The following is a 15,000-nucleotide window of genomic DNA, read 5'->3' on the forward strand; positions in this document are numbered from 1 at the left end:
TGGTCGGTGAAATGACAAATGAACTTCAATATCTCTAAGTGTAGCGTATTAAACGTAGGGCTACACAACCCCGAAAATAGATACAGCTTAGATAACACGCTTTTAGAGAAAACTGATTCCGAGAGAGACTTGGGAGTTCTAGTGAGTCCGGACCTTAAAACCAGGAAACAGTGCATTAACGCCAGGAATAAAATTAACAGAGCATTAGGTTTCACTGCTAGGACGGTAATGAATAGAAGTGCAGAGGTAATTATTAAACTCTATCTAGCGATAGTTAGACCCATCCTTGACTATGCGGTACAGTTTTGGTCTCAGTCCTACAGAATGGACATCAATTCACTAGAATCAGTACAGAGATGAATGACCAAAATGATACATGGACCCAGAAATTTGCCTTACGAATAGAGGCTTAGGCACCTTAACTTACACTCTCTGGAGAGACGCAGAGTGCGGGGTGATCTAATAGAGGTGTTCAAGTGGATCAAAGGCTTTAACAAGGGTTATAAACTGGACAGATTTAGATTTAAGAAGGAAATAGGCAAGAATTGGTTTACTAATAGGGTGGTCGACGAATGGCATAAACTTAGTAACCGTGTAGTAAGCGCTGAAACTATCAGTTGTTTTAAGAAACGATTAGACAACTTTATGGATGGGGATGACAGGTGGTGATGGATACGGAGCTGCCTAGTGTAGGCCTTATGGCCTCTTGCAGTCCCCTTCATTCTTATGTTCTTATGTTCTTATAAATAAATGCATAGGTAGAGTTAAATAATAAACAAACAGGTAAATAGTAGATAATAATAAATTGACATATAACTAATAATAAATGAGAATCAAGCAAATAATAATAAACAGACAAATGATAACAAAGCAAATGAATAATATAAGATAAATGGTAGTCATTACAATATCTTGCATAGGTGTTTATCTAAATGATTCTTAAAGCGTCGAACTGAACAACATTGCACTGCCTCTGCAGTAGGCTTATTCCATTCATTAACTACACGGTTGGCGGAGTTGTTTCTACCCACTTCCATATTAAATAAATTTCCAGACAGATTGAGACCATTGTTTCTTGTCTGATTCCCATTCAGTGTGAAAAATTTGTCACTTTTGATGTTGTCAATTCCCTTTAGAATCTTAGACCTGTATCAAGTCACCTCGGAGTCTACATTTTTTTAGGGAAAACAGATTCATGTTTTAGTCTATTTTCGTATGATTTATTTTTGATATTTGGAATAAGTTTTGTGGCTCGCCGTTGTACTTTTTCCAGTCTGTCAATGTCTTTAATAAGATTCGGTGACCATACGGAAACAGCATATTCCAAATGTGGACGAACTAACGATTTATATAGCTTATTAATGAGTGATGGACTTTTGAAGTCAAAAGATCGCTCAATCAGTCCTAGAATCTTATTTGCTTTCTCAGAGGCTGAAATACACTGTTTAGATGATTTGAGATCGTTACTGATAATTACGCCGAGATCCTTTTCACTATCTACTTTTGTTAACGAATTTCCAAATAACTTGTAATCGTACTTACTGTTATTTTTACCTATGTGCATTACCTTGCATTTACTTGTGTTAAATTTCATTAGCCACTTTTCAGACCATTGCTATAATTTATCTAAATCTTCTTGAATATCTAATTGGTTTAAGTCAGGGGTTCCCAAAGTGGTCGATATCGAACCCCGGGGGTCGATGAGACCATCCAAGGGGTCGACAAATAGCCAAGGGGTCGAAAGAGGGTCAGCAGATTGCTAGGGGGTCGATATCGACCCCCCAGGGGTGGATGAAACCATCTATCGGGTTGAAAGGGGGTCAATAGATTGCTATGGGGTCTAAAGACAGTCTTTAATATTAAATGGTTAGCATGAAATGATCCTGTTCTCTTCCCGTACTGAAAGAGTGAGAATAATCAACCAACCAATATCTAAACTTAATGAAAAACCATGTCAGTTCACTCTGAGTCGAAAATCCTCCCTATTCTGTGCATGTAGGGAGAATCTCACATACACACAACCACATCGTGAATGAACATCAAGATGACGAGCTTGTGTAATATTATTGGCTTGAATATTACTTATGGTAATGTAATAAAGCATATATAACAAATATTTATTCTAAAACACTTATGTTTATGTATATGTGAAAGTATCTGTATCATTATTGGAACGCCGTCGCCTTGATGAATGTTGTCATTTAGACCTTTTAAGTTTTATAACGGATCAAAATGATGATAACACTATTGATAACTAGAACTATAGTAATAAATGTAATGATAATAATAGTAATAATAACAATAATAATAAGAATAACAACTATAATAATAATATTATTAGCATTAATAACAATAACAACACCAATAATAATAATAAACTGACATAATTCGTGAATTAATAGTTTGGGGGTCTATAGAAAATCTTAAACTTTACTAGGAAATCGATGAGCTGAAAAGTTTGGGAACCCCTGGTCTAAAACAAAAACATTAGGCACCAGCAGCTCCATTGAGAAAATCAGAGAATACAAAGAGAAATTGGGAATAATCATGAAAGAAAAGCAACAAATTGACTTAAACGAAGAAAAGGACTCGTCAATGTAAGATACTCATTAGAAAGATTCTCACTGCTGGTTTTGTGTCAAAACTCTTCACCGTCTACCTGGAAGCGATAGAAAATCATTGAAATAAGGACCAAAAGAATCTCAAGCAGAAAGCAGTCTTGACAAAAAGTATTCTTGTATATCCATCGGGAATATATACAGTATATCATTGCAGTATTTCTCAACCTTGGAAGCTTCGTGGATCTCTTGATACAGGATTAGATAGGACATAGTCAATTTTTCTATTCATTTAGTGACACAAACGTTATATGTTATATGGATCATCGCCACATTCTGAGAAACGTAGCTAGGCAAAGAAAAATTAGAAAAAAGGGCACATTATATAACCATGAATTATATATATATATATATATATATATATATATATATATATATATGTATATATATATATATATATATATATATATATATATATAACGTATTCAAAATTATTAGGAAATTACCTCAGTGGTGACGGTATTTGGGGAACACTTTTGCAAGGGTGATTGGCTGTACAATGCCGACTACCGATACGTGGTGACGTCACGGCAACGGGGACAACTGATTGGCCGAGAGTGGTGACGTCACGGCAACGGAAACGACTGATTGGCCGAGAACGCTGACGTCACGGCAACGGAGACGATTGATTGGCCGCGAGCAAAGGGCAGGACGCGAAGCGCCCTCTCGCGAATCAGTTCAAGCGCCCATGGCGAAGCCATAGCGACGAAGCCGATACCAAGAGACGAAACGGCGAAGAAGATAAGGTGTTGGCAGCTAGACTAAGGTACGAGCACAGTAAAACGTTCCCTGGGTTGTACGCTGATACCAAGACCTTTAAGGTAAAAGCGTCTGTACACGAGTTTCAAAGGAAGATGATCGACTTCAAATCAACTCGAGATAACGATAAACAATTCGAATACAGTGACGATATGTTTGACACATTGGAGTGTTCGGACGATATGATATCCGATAAGGATTGAGAGGTATTCATGCGGCATTGATTCATAGGATATAAGAAGTTCGTTAAAAATGGTGCAAAGTCTGATTACAGGAACTTTCAGATGCATTTCTCTTTCAAAATTATTCTGAAATTACCTCAGTGTTTGGGGGATACTTTCGTAAGGCTGACAGACTATAGAATATTGACTACCGATACGATGCCAAGAGGCGAAACGGCGAAGAAGCGTAGACTACATTATATCAAAACGTATAATTTGTAACGAACGGCCATGGGTGGCTCCTCCTGGGGGTCCCCCACGGCTCCTCCTGGGGACCCCCGCCACTCCTCCTGGGAGCCCCCGCCGCTCCTCCTGGGGCCCCCGGCGCTCCTCCTGGGAGCCCCCGCCGCTCCTCCTGGGGGCCCCCGCCGCTCCTCCTGGGGGCCCCCGCCGCTCCTCCTGGGGGCCCCCGCCGCTCCTCCTGGGGGCCCCCGCCGCTCCTCTTGGTGGCCCCCGCCGCTCCTCCTAGGGGCCCCCGCCTCTCCTCCTGGTGGCCCCCGCCGCTCCTCCTGGGGGACCCCGCCGCTCCCCCTGGGGGCCCCCGCCGCTCTTACTGAGGCCCCCGCCGCTCCTCCAGGGGGCCCCCGCCACTCCTCCTGGGGGCCCCCGCCGCTCCTCCTGGGGGCCCCCGCCGCTCCTCCTGGGGCCCCCGCCGCTCCTCCTGGGGCCCCCGCCGCTCCTCCTGGGGCCCCCGCGGCTCCTCCTGGGGGCCCCCGCCGCTCCTCCTGGGAGCCCCTGCCTCTCCTCCTGGGGGCCCCCGCAGCTCCTCCTGGGGGCCCCCGTCGCTCCTCCTGGGGGCCCCCGTCGCTCCTCCTAGGGGCCCCCGTGACTTCTTTGGGGACCCCAGGTTGAGAACCACTGGCCTACACAAAATACTTGTCCTTATTTTCCTCCCCTCCGTCTCAGTTTACTTAACTTCAATGTCTATGTACATGTGTGTGTGTACATGTGTATGTATGTACATGTGTGTCTGTGAACATGTATTTGTGTGTACTTGTGTGTGTGTTCATGTGTGTGTGTGTACATGTGTGCATGTAGATGTGTGTGTATACATATGTGTGTACATGTGTGTGTACGCATATGTGTTTGTGTGCGTACATATGTGTATATATATATTTGTGTGTACATGCATAAATACATGTATGTGTGTGTGTGTGTGTGTGTGTGTGTGTGTGTGTGTGTGTGTGTGTGTGTGTGTGTGTGTGTGTGTGTGTGTGTGTACATGTATGTGTCTGTATATGTGTGTTTGTGTACCAGTGTGTGTACATTGTGTGTACATTGTGTGTTTGTGTATATTTGTGTATATATGTGTATGTGTGTACATGTGTCTACATGTGTGTGCATATGTTTGTGTATATGTTTCTTTTTGTAAGTGTTTTGTGTGCGTCTGTAAGTGTATGTTTGTGTGTGCATGTGTGAATGTGTGTGTGTGTGTATGTGTGTGTGTGTGTATGTGCCTGTGTGTATGTGTGTGTGTGTGTCTGTTTGAGTGTGTGTGTGTATGTGTGTGTGTATGTGTTTGTGTGTTTTTATGTGTGTGTGTATGTGAGTATGTATGTGTGTGTCTATGTCTGTGAGGTCTGTACGTGTGCGTATGTGTGCATATGTGTGCGTGTTTGTGTATGTGTGTGTGTATGTGAGTATGTATGTGTGTGTGTGTGTATGTGTGTGTGTGTGTGTGTGTGTGTGTGTGTGTGTGTGTGTGTGTGTGTGTGTGTGTGTGTGTGTGTGTGTGTGTGTGTGTGCGTGTGTGTATGTATGTGTGTGTATCTGTGTGTGTGTTTGTCTGTACGTCCGTGTACGTATGTATACGTTTGTGAACGTGAGTGTACGTGTGTCACATGTGTGTATATGTGTATAGTTAGTATATATGTTTATACGTGTCTCTGTACATATGTGTGTATGTTTACGCATGTATTAGTGTTTATGTGTGTTTGTGTGTGTGTTTGTGTGTGTGTGTGTGCGTGTGTATTTACCTAGTTGCATTTTGCGGGAAGGGGAGCTATGCTCGTGGTGTCCCGTCTTCATATCTCATTTTATCTAAACTATTTTTAAATTCATGTATTGTTTTTGCACACACCACTTTCTCATCTAACTTGTTCCAACTGTCAATTGCTCTGTGAGGAAAGCTGTTCTTTTTCAGATCTCTTCTATAGCTGTCTTTCTTGATTTTCTTTCCGTGTCCTCTTATGTGGTACTTTGTCAAAAGCTTTTTTTAGGTCTAGAAATGCACAATCAGCCCATCCATCTCTTTCTTGTATTATATCTATTAGCCTTGAATAGAAACATATTAAATTGGTGACGCATGATCGTCCTTGTCTGAATCCAAATTGCCTTGATTTTAGCACATTTTTTTTCCTAAATATTTTACCCATCTACTTTTGACAATTTTTTCACAAATTTTTGCTATTGTACTTGTTAGAGAGAGTGGTCTATAGTTGGTAGGTTCTTCTTTATTTCCCCCTTTATATATAGGTACTATATTTGCTTTTTTCCAATTTTCTGGAACTTTTCCTTCTTTCAAGTAATTGTTTATTATGCTGTGTATTTTGTCGGCCAGTTCATTCCTGTATTCTTTCAGAATCCAGTTTGCTATTTCATCTAGTCCATGCGATTTTCTGACATCAAGATTACTCAAGTGTTTCATTATTTCATTCTTTTTTACTTCTATTTATTTCATAGGGGGGACTTTCTCCTCCCATTCGATCTCTTCAGGTTGTATGTTCTCCCTTGTAAACACTGATTTAAAATGCTTGTTCATAATTAATTTCCGCCATTTCCATTTCCTCAGTGTATTCAACTCCTTGTCTTAATTTCTCCAAATCTTGTTTGTTTTTCAGTTTGTTGTTTACAAATCTGTAAAATAGTTTTGGTTGATCTTTACATTTTTCTATTACATCTTTTTCATATTTTTTCTTTTCCTCTCTGCACACTTGTACATATTCATTTCTATAACAAGTATATATTTCCCATTTTTCAGGTATTTTGTCTTTTTTCCATTTTATCCAAGCTTTATTTTTTTTTGTGTTATATCTCCCTACAACTTTTGTTGTACCAGCACTTTACATATTCTTTTTCTTGTTTTTGTCTTGGGACATGCTTTTCCACTCCTTTTTTTTTATCAATTTTTGTCAAAATATTCAATTTCTCTTCCACTGTTGTTTCTTCTTTGTATATTCTTTCCCAGTTTTCTTTTTGAAAGAATTCTCTTATTTTATCAAAATTTGTTTTTTTCATACATCATTCTTCCTTTTCTATATTGTTCATTTCTTTTCATGTATTTTTCCTCGTTTAGTTCCAGTTCAATCAATATGTGGTCACTTTTACTTATTGGTGTTTTATATTTAATCTTTTCCACTATTCTAGGTTCAGATGTGATTATTAGGTCTAGTCTCGATGGTTCTTCTTCATTTCTTTACCTAGTGTTCTCCTGTATCCACTGTGTCATTGTATGGCCAATAATCATCTCGAGTAGAACATTTCCCCATGAGCCGTCTCCACCCTTTACTGTCATCTCTTCCCAGCAGACTTCTTTGCAATTAAAGTCGCCCATCATAACTATTTTTCCTCCATCTTCCATTATTTTATTTCATTTTATTCTTGTGTCTTCTAACATACTCTTACGTTCACTCTCTTCCCACGAGGCTGTTTTTGGAGACACATAACTTATCACAAACTTTCTGATCTTCTTATCTCGGTCTTCCACTTCGATCATAATCATCTCTACTGTATTCTTTCCATATGTGACACACCTCACGTTTATATCCTTCTTAGTCAGGAACATAACTCCACCCCCTTGTTTTGTCTCTTTGTTTCTAATCCAATAATTATATGCATCATGTCCTACACTGTTGGGTGGTAGTGGTCCTTTTAATTTTGTTTCTACAGTTCCCATTATGTCAGTTTTTTTTTCTTTAGATAATCATTCAACTCATTCAATCCTGTTATTAATCCATCTATGTTTGTGTAAGATACTCTTAATTTTCTGCTTCTTCCATTGTATTTTCTGTTTCCCTTTTGTTTTTCTCTAGTATGTCGTATTTCCTTACTTTCATATTCACTACTCTCCAATAGAATTTCTCTTTTTCTGACTCTGTTCTGTTCTCGTTTTTTTCCTTAGCTTCATGTCTTTTCATTTTTTCCTCCTCTCTTTCCTCTTTATTCATTTCTCTTTTTATCCATACCTTTTTATATTGTTCACTTGCTGTTAGTTTCCCTGTTTTTGCTAAGATATTTTCTGCCGTCGTTTGGGACCTGAATTTAATCTTAATTGTTCTGTTCTTATCTGTACTATACTTTCCGAGTCTAAACATCTCTTCAATTTGTTTCATGATTTCAGGTTCATCTTCCTGAACTAATTCTAGTAAACTGCTTACTTTTTCTTTTTCCTCATTGATTCTTGTGGTTCTATTTAGGTTATGTTTCTCTTCCATTCCTAATATAATCATACATTTGTTTTTATCTGTAAATGCAACTCTACTGTTTTCTTGGATTTTTTTTCCAACCCTGTGCTTCTTTTGCTATGGCTTCTTTGTTGTCTTTATTATTCCTCTTTAATTCTTCATTCTCCTCTTTTACTTCTTTTAACTGTCTTTTTAATTCTTCTATTTCATTAGTTAAGTTTTTGTTCACCTTCTCTAGTTCTTCCAATTTTTCAACTCTTTGCGCAATCTTTGCTATGTTACCGAACCTCTTCTCCCAGTGTTCGGTCATTTGTTCAAGTTTTTCATCTAGTCTTGCTAATCGGGGGAGTTGGTATCCGCCCCCCCCCCTCATTAAATCCCTGGAAAATATTATCCTCACCATCCATTGTGCTGCTCTTATCTATATTTCTAATCTTTACATTTTTGTTAATCCCTTCACCAAAATCATCGGTCCTTCTCTTGTTTACAAGACGCCTGGCCTTCTGGACCAAGTCCTCCCCTTCCTCATTTCCTTCCATTTCCCTCATTAATCCCTCCCCTTCTCCTTTTTCCTCACTTTCCCACTACACCACGAGCTTTCCCCTGCCGTGTAAATACAATAAGGTACTTCCTTTGCGTTGCGATCCACGAAAATTTCACTATTTCTTCAGAACTCCAATCTTCGCCGTCCATCCGACGAAAGTGAGTGTGTGTGTGTGTGTGTGTGTGTGTGTGTGTGTGTGTGTGTGTGTGTGTGTGTGTGTGTGTGTGTGTGTGTGTGTGTGTGTGTGTGTGTGTGTGTGTGTGTGTGTGTGTGTGTGTGTATGTGAGTGTATGTATGTGTGTGTGTGTGTGTTTGTGTGTGTATATGTGTGTGTGTGTGAGTGTGTGTGTGTGTATTTGTGTGTGTGTATGAGTGTGTGTGTGTATGTGTGTGTGTGTATTTACATAGTTGTATCGTTTAGAACAGGGGTTCCCAAAGTGGTCGATATCGACCCCTAGGGGTCGATGAAACCATCCAATGGGTTGAAAGGGGGTCAGTAGATTGCTATGGGATCGAAAGGCAGTCTTTAATATTAAATGGTTAGCATGAAATGATCCTTTTCTCTTTCGTCGACACTGCGCTTGTAGCAGGATCAGAGGAGGGATTGGGGAAGTTAGTGACAGAGTTTGGGAAAGTATGTGAAAGAAGGATGTTGAAGATAAATGTGGGTAAAATTAAGGTAATGAGATGTACAAGGGGTGAAAGTGACAGCAGACTGGAAGTGAGTATTAAGCGAGAGAGACTGGAGGAGGTGGATAGTTTTAGATACTTGGGTGCGAATGTGGCAGGAAAGAAAGGAATGGGGGTGGAGGTAGAATGTAGATTGAGAGAAGCGAGTAAATGCCTTGGTGGATTAAAAAGTGTAATGAGAAATAGACATTTAGGAATGGATGCTAAGAGGACTGATTGTGCCGACAGCCCTGTATGGGGCAGAAACATGGAACATAAGAGAGGAAGAGAGAAGGAGTTTGAATGTGTTTGAGATGAGGTGTCTGAGAAGTATGATAGAGGTTACTAGGCTGGATAGACTGAGAAATGAGGAGGTGAAGAGGAGAACGGGGGTGGAAAGGGAGTTGGGAGATAGGGTTGATGAAAGAGTATTAGGATGGTTTGGACACATGGAAAGAATGAGTGAAGAAAGACTAGTGAAAGAGGTGTGGAAGGCAGAGGTGGAAGGAGTGAACATGAGGGGTCGACCTAGGATGAGATGGATGGATGGGGTAAAAGGGGCTTTGGGAAAGAGGGGAATGTCTGTTGAGGAAGGACGGGAGAGGACAGAAGATAGGGGTGAATGGAGAATGGTTGTATATGGATGATGTGATGCATGAGGTGGAATGGGTGGGGGATGGGGGGTGGGGGAGTATGTGTGAGAAAAATTTGACGCAGCCAGAAGGGATTTCTCCCCGTCTTCTCCTTTTCTGCATGAGGGGATGGAGAGGGAGGGTCACCAATTTAATGAAGCGGCCTTGCTGTGGATGTGCTGTGTCTTGCGACACTGCTTCTGACCTAGGGCAGTGGACAAGATGCAGGGATGACCCGTCATCCAGGAGATGCCAAGATAAGAGGGAGGGAGGAGGGTGGAAGAGAGTGGAGTGTGATAGAGACGGAATGGGTGGGAGTGGTTTCTATGCCTTTGTCTTTTTGGCTACCTCCCTTATAAGGGGGGAAAAAGCCCTTGGTATATGTATGTATGTATGTATGTATTACTCCAACACCGGCCAGTGTCTTAACACTCGTCTGCTCTTAACAGTCGCAAAAAAAATAAAAAATAAATAAATAAATAAATAAATAAATAAAAGTAAACAAATAAATAGATAAATAAAAATAAATAAATAAATAAATAAATAAATAAATAAATAAATAAATAAATAAATAAATAAATAAATAAATAAATAAATAAATAAATAAATCGGTATGGGTCCTTGCAGTGATTTTTTTCTTTGTACTTTTCAACAACCCTCTGTATTCTAAAATGAGTACATTTTCAGTTTTACATCGTAAAAGTGTACGAAGCTTGCATAAAAAGTTCTTAAGACATTGTACATATTTTCTAAAGTAATGCTCAGTAGTTGATTGCTTTTTGTACCTGTAATACGTCATGATAATGCGTTCTGAATCTTTGCATACAGAAAAAGCCCATGTACACATTTCTTGTAAAAACACGGCATTTATTAATAAGCTGATGTAACAACTGACTGTTTTAAATTTTTCTTTGTTATTTATTCTATATGAAGTATACTAATATCTATTGAGTCCTGAAACATGACCTATTTATATACCAAGAGATTTTTCCCCTTTATAAGGGAGGTAGGTAAGTCAGAGGCACGTACCTATTCCCACCCGTTACACTCCCCTCCACCACGCTTTCCATCCCTCCCATCTCAGTTCCTCATGGATGACGGGTCATCCCTGCATCCAGTAGCTGCCTTGGGTCAAACGCAATGCAGCAAAACACAGTACATCCACAGCAAGGCCGCTTCACTTAATCGACGACAATTAGGTAGATGGGGAGGTAGATGGAGAACGAATGCTAATTCAAGATCAGTTGTTATAAAACAACGGCCGACTGCAAAGTGCCGAGTCGGGGATTTGTTTAGTCGCCGTCCTATCTAGGTAAATAAACGACCGACGACCGAGGAGGTTGTTGCATGTTGATACAGAGGTGGCTGATTGTAATAATGCTGATGTAATCAAAACTGTGAGCGCAAAGCTATATCCGTTTGACAAATGCTGAGGTAAACGATATTGCTTGTGACAATGTAACAGCCTTCCGGATTGGAGGAAAAGGTGGAGGAGGAGAAAATTATTGGTGCATGAATTTAAAGTCACGCTCATAAGGAGTGGCACTTATTTGATAAGTAAGAGCAGATTGGATGAGAAAAATTAGTGACGTCAGACGAAGGTGGCTTGGCGTGTGATATGGGGATCTCGACAGTCAGAGAGAGAGAGAGATCTGGGTGTAACCTAAGACAGTGTAAATTTAGTAAGTAGAAAAAGGAAATATTAAAGAACTTTACTTAACCTAAGGACTTGACTGAAGTATGAGAAGTACAAGGCATGGGGCCTACTGAATAAGATGAACTTGGAAGTTAGTGAAACTGACGTAACGAAGGCATGGGGCCTTGTGACGAGTGAATTACGAGACTAATATTATAGAAGGAAATTGAAGTGTTATGAGTCGTGGTGGAACAGTGTTGACAGTGGTGGCAGCTAGGGACGTATCCCTCCGAAGAGAACAATAGATAGACTGGTGCATGAAGTGGTGCAAGCAAGATAGACTGGTGCGTGAAGTGGTGCAAGCAAGATAGACTGGTGGAAAAGTGGTGACAGTGGTGACACCGTCCCCTCATGCAGAGAAAGAGAAGAGGGGGGAGGAATCCCTTCGGGCTGCGTCAAAGTATCATTCACACATAAGCACCCCCTACCCCCTATATCACATCCCTCCCTTTCTTGCATAACAGTATCATCCATACACAGTAATTTTCCACTCATCCTTATCTCCTTCCTTCTCCCTTCCTTGTTCAACAGACATTCCTCTCTTGCTCAACTCCCCTCATCTCATCCTTGGTCGTCCCTTAAAGTTCACTCCCTCCACCTCTGCCTTTCACACCTCTTTTACTAACTCTTTCATTACTCATTCTTTCTATGTGTCCAAACCATCCCAATAATATTTCATCGGCCCTATCTGGAATCTCCTTTTTCACTCCCACTCTCCTCCTCACCTCCTTGTTTCTCATTCTATCCAACCTAGTAACCCTTACCATACTTCTCAGACATTTAATTTTGAACACATTTAAACTTTTCCTCTCTACTTCTCTTAAATTCCAAGTCTCTGCCCCATACACTCACCCTTTATACAATTTCCTCTTTGTATCCATTACCAATTGCCTGTTAAACTGTGTAAATAAGACATGTTTTACAAAGATTGATGACATGCAAAAATAGCTGAAATTAAGATATTACTAGAAAAAACAGCACAAAATATATATTGACGGAACCTTCATTTTCCGTTTTGAATTTTATGTGTATAAAGATCTCTTACACGGGTGGAATCAGACAGACAAATAGGATTTCTTTGTTTTGAATCTAAATATGAGTCCCTTGAGTAGCATCATAAATCAGATAAGAAACTGGTCTCTGTTGGGTGAAAAAAGAAAGAAGAAGAAGAAAGCGGGGTACAAACTCAGTATCGGTCGGACAGAAAACGAAATTATTTAGTCACTACAGAGTGATAGACCTCCAAGGCTAGAGACGGGGAAGGACTCGTATTTCCTTTTGCTCTGGAAAATTTCGGACGAGGAAAGGGAACATATATGTGCACAAACGCAAACCGCAATAAAACAAACGTGCAGTTGGGCAAAACTTCCACCGCCCCCCTATTAGCATTGCTACCGTACGTCAGACCTACTATATATAATGTTAGTGAGATCATGTCAGCAAAAAGGAAACGTGTCATGTGTTCCGACAGATACATCTTTACATTCTTTTCGTTTATTCATCTTCCGAAGCACAGATTTTTTTTTCACTATAAAATTATACATACTTAGTATGCTGGAAAGCGTTACCATATTCAGTTATATTGTCATATTTTCATAAGAATCTGTACTAAAAATATGAAGATAAGGGAAAGTTTACGTATGAATTTAACGAGCTATTAACGGAAGTTGCCAATTCAACGTGAATTAATTAGTTCGTTAATGATTTTCGATGTTAACTTAAAAGTTAATCCATCAATAGAAAATTAAATTTGTTAATTCACTATTAATGAACTAACAGACTTATGCCCAGCTCTATATATAGATACTGTATATATATACATATATATATATATACATATATATATATATATATATATATACATGTATATATATGTATATATATATACATATATATATGTATATATATATATATATATGTATGTATATACATATATGTATATACACGTATATATACATATATTTATATATATATATGTATATATATATGTATATATACATATATATATATACATACACTATATACATATATATATATATATATATATATATGTATCTATGTATATATATATATATATGTATATATATATGCATGCGTTGTTAAAGTCAACAGCTGCGATAGTATTATTCTGTTTATAGAATTTCTTTTCTATGTTGCGCACCAATGTGCGGTCGTCTGGATGCAAATCTCTTAGAAGAGTACTGAAGCCCATGGTATTTTCCTCTAGACGTCTTTCGTCCTTAACTGGGCGGAACAGAAGATCGCAATTCCAGAAAAAACACTTCGTCTGCTATTACAGTCATGCACCAAAGAAGTCCCCTTTTGCGGGCCCGATAGCAACATATACGTGCAATGCGACGGGGTCGCCATGGGGTCACCTCTGGGAGTGCTCTTCGCTAATTTTTATATGGGACATATTGAAGAAGAGATATTCTGGCAGCAGCACCATCCAAAGCCAGAAATCTACGCAAGGTACGTGGAAGATATTTTCATCAGTGTCAACATAGAAGAAGAAGTCGTGAACTTAATTTCCGAGTTTAAAACAAATTCCTACCTCAACTTCCCCAAGAGATAGAACAAAACAGCAAGCTTCCTTTCGCCGACATTTTGGTCCGACGTAAAGCCGCTTCATTTTCAACAGAAGTTTATACCAAATCCACCAACCTCGGATTCTGCCTTAGCGGTGCAAGCGAGTGTCCTGAGCGGTATCGACGCAGTGTCATCAATGCCTTCGTCAAAAGAGCCTTCACCCACTGCTCAACATGGACGGCCACGAACGCAGGGCTTAAGAGAATCACCCAGTTTTTCGGGAAAACAATTATCCCATGCAGAAATAAACAGTGTTATACGGCATCGACTGGACAACTTTATGCGCCAACAAGAACAACAACCAGTTACACCAAAGATAAAACGCTTCTATAGTGGTACGATGTCTTCAGCCTACAAGGATGACGAGAAAGCACTAAAAAATATCATCTATAAGAACACCCCACCCATCGACCCGGCTTCAAAAATCGATCTCGTTATTTATTATAAGACAAGAAAGACATCCAACTTAGTCGTAAAGAACAGCTGCCTCCCTAAGACAAGTGAAATGCAAGAGGTGAACGTCGTGTGCCAACACAAATATTTCAGTGGTGACTGCAGTTGCCTAAATTCTCGGTACATCGGCGTCGCCACTACAAGACTGTCAAAGAGGATTTCAGCACATCTGCAGAACGGCGCCATAAGAAGACACTACCTGTGCGAGCATAGACTCGCACTTAAGAGGCACCATATGGAAGGCACCACCACCATCATCGAAAGGAACAACGACACCAGAAGACTTAAAATGACAGAAGTGGTGCTCATTTACAATAAAAAACCCGCTATCAATATCCAGCAGCAGCCTGAAACGTCGTCACCAACCAGAAGACAGAGAGCGCTTCCCGTGCACTGGTTGGCGGGCGGACGTTCCA

General features: G+C 39.9%; 1 protein-coding gene across 6 annotated transcripts in view; it reads left to right on the top strand.

The window, feature by feature from the left end:
- LOC143035827 (uncharacterized) overlaps positions 1-15,000 on the top strand; it is a 78,540-nt gene that overhangs the window by 29,432 nt on the left and 34,108 nt on the right. The window lies entirely within an intron of this gene.

Source organism: Oratosquilla oratoria, chromosome 19 (assembly GCF_046742065.1).
Source record: "Oratosquilla oratoria isolate Oo_2021 chromosome 19, ASM4674206v1, whole genome shotgun sequence".
Lineage (NCBI taxonomy): Eukaryota > Metazoa > Arthropoda > Malacostraca > Stomatopoda > Squillidae > Oratosquilla > Oratosquilla oratoria.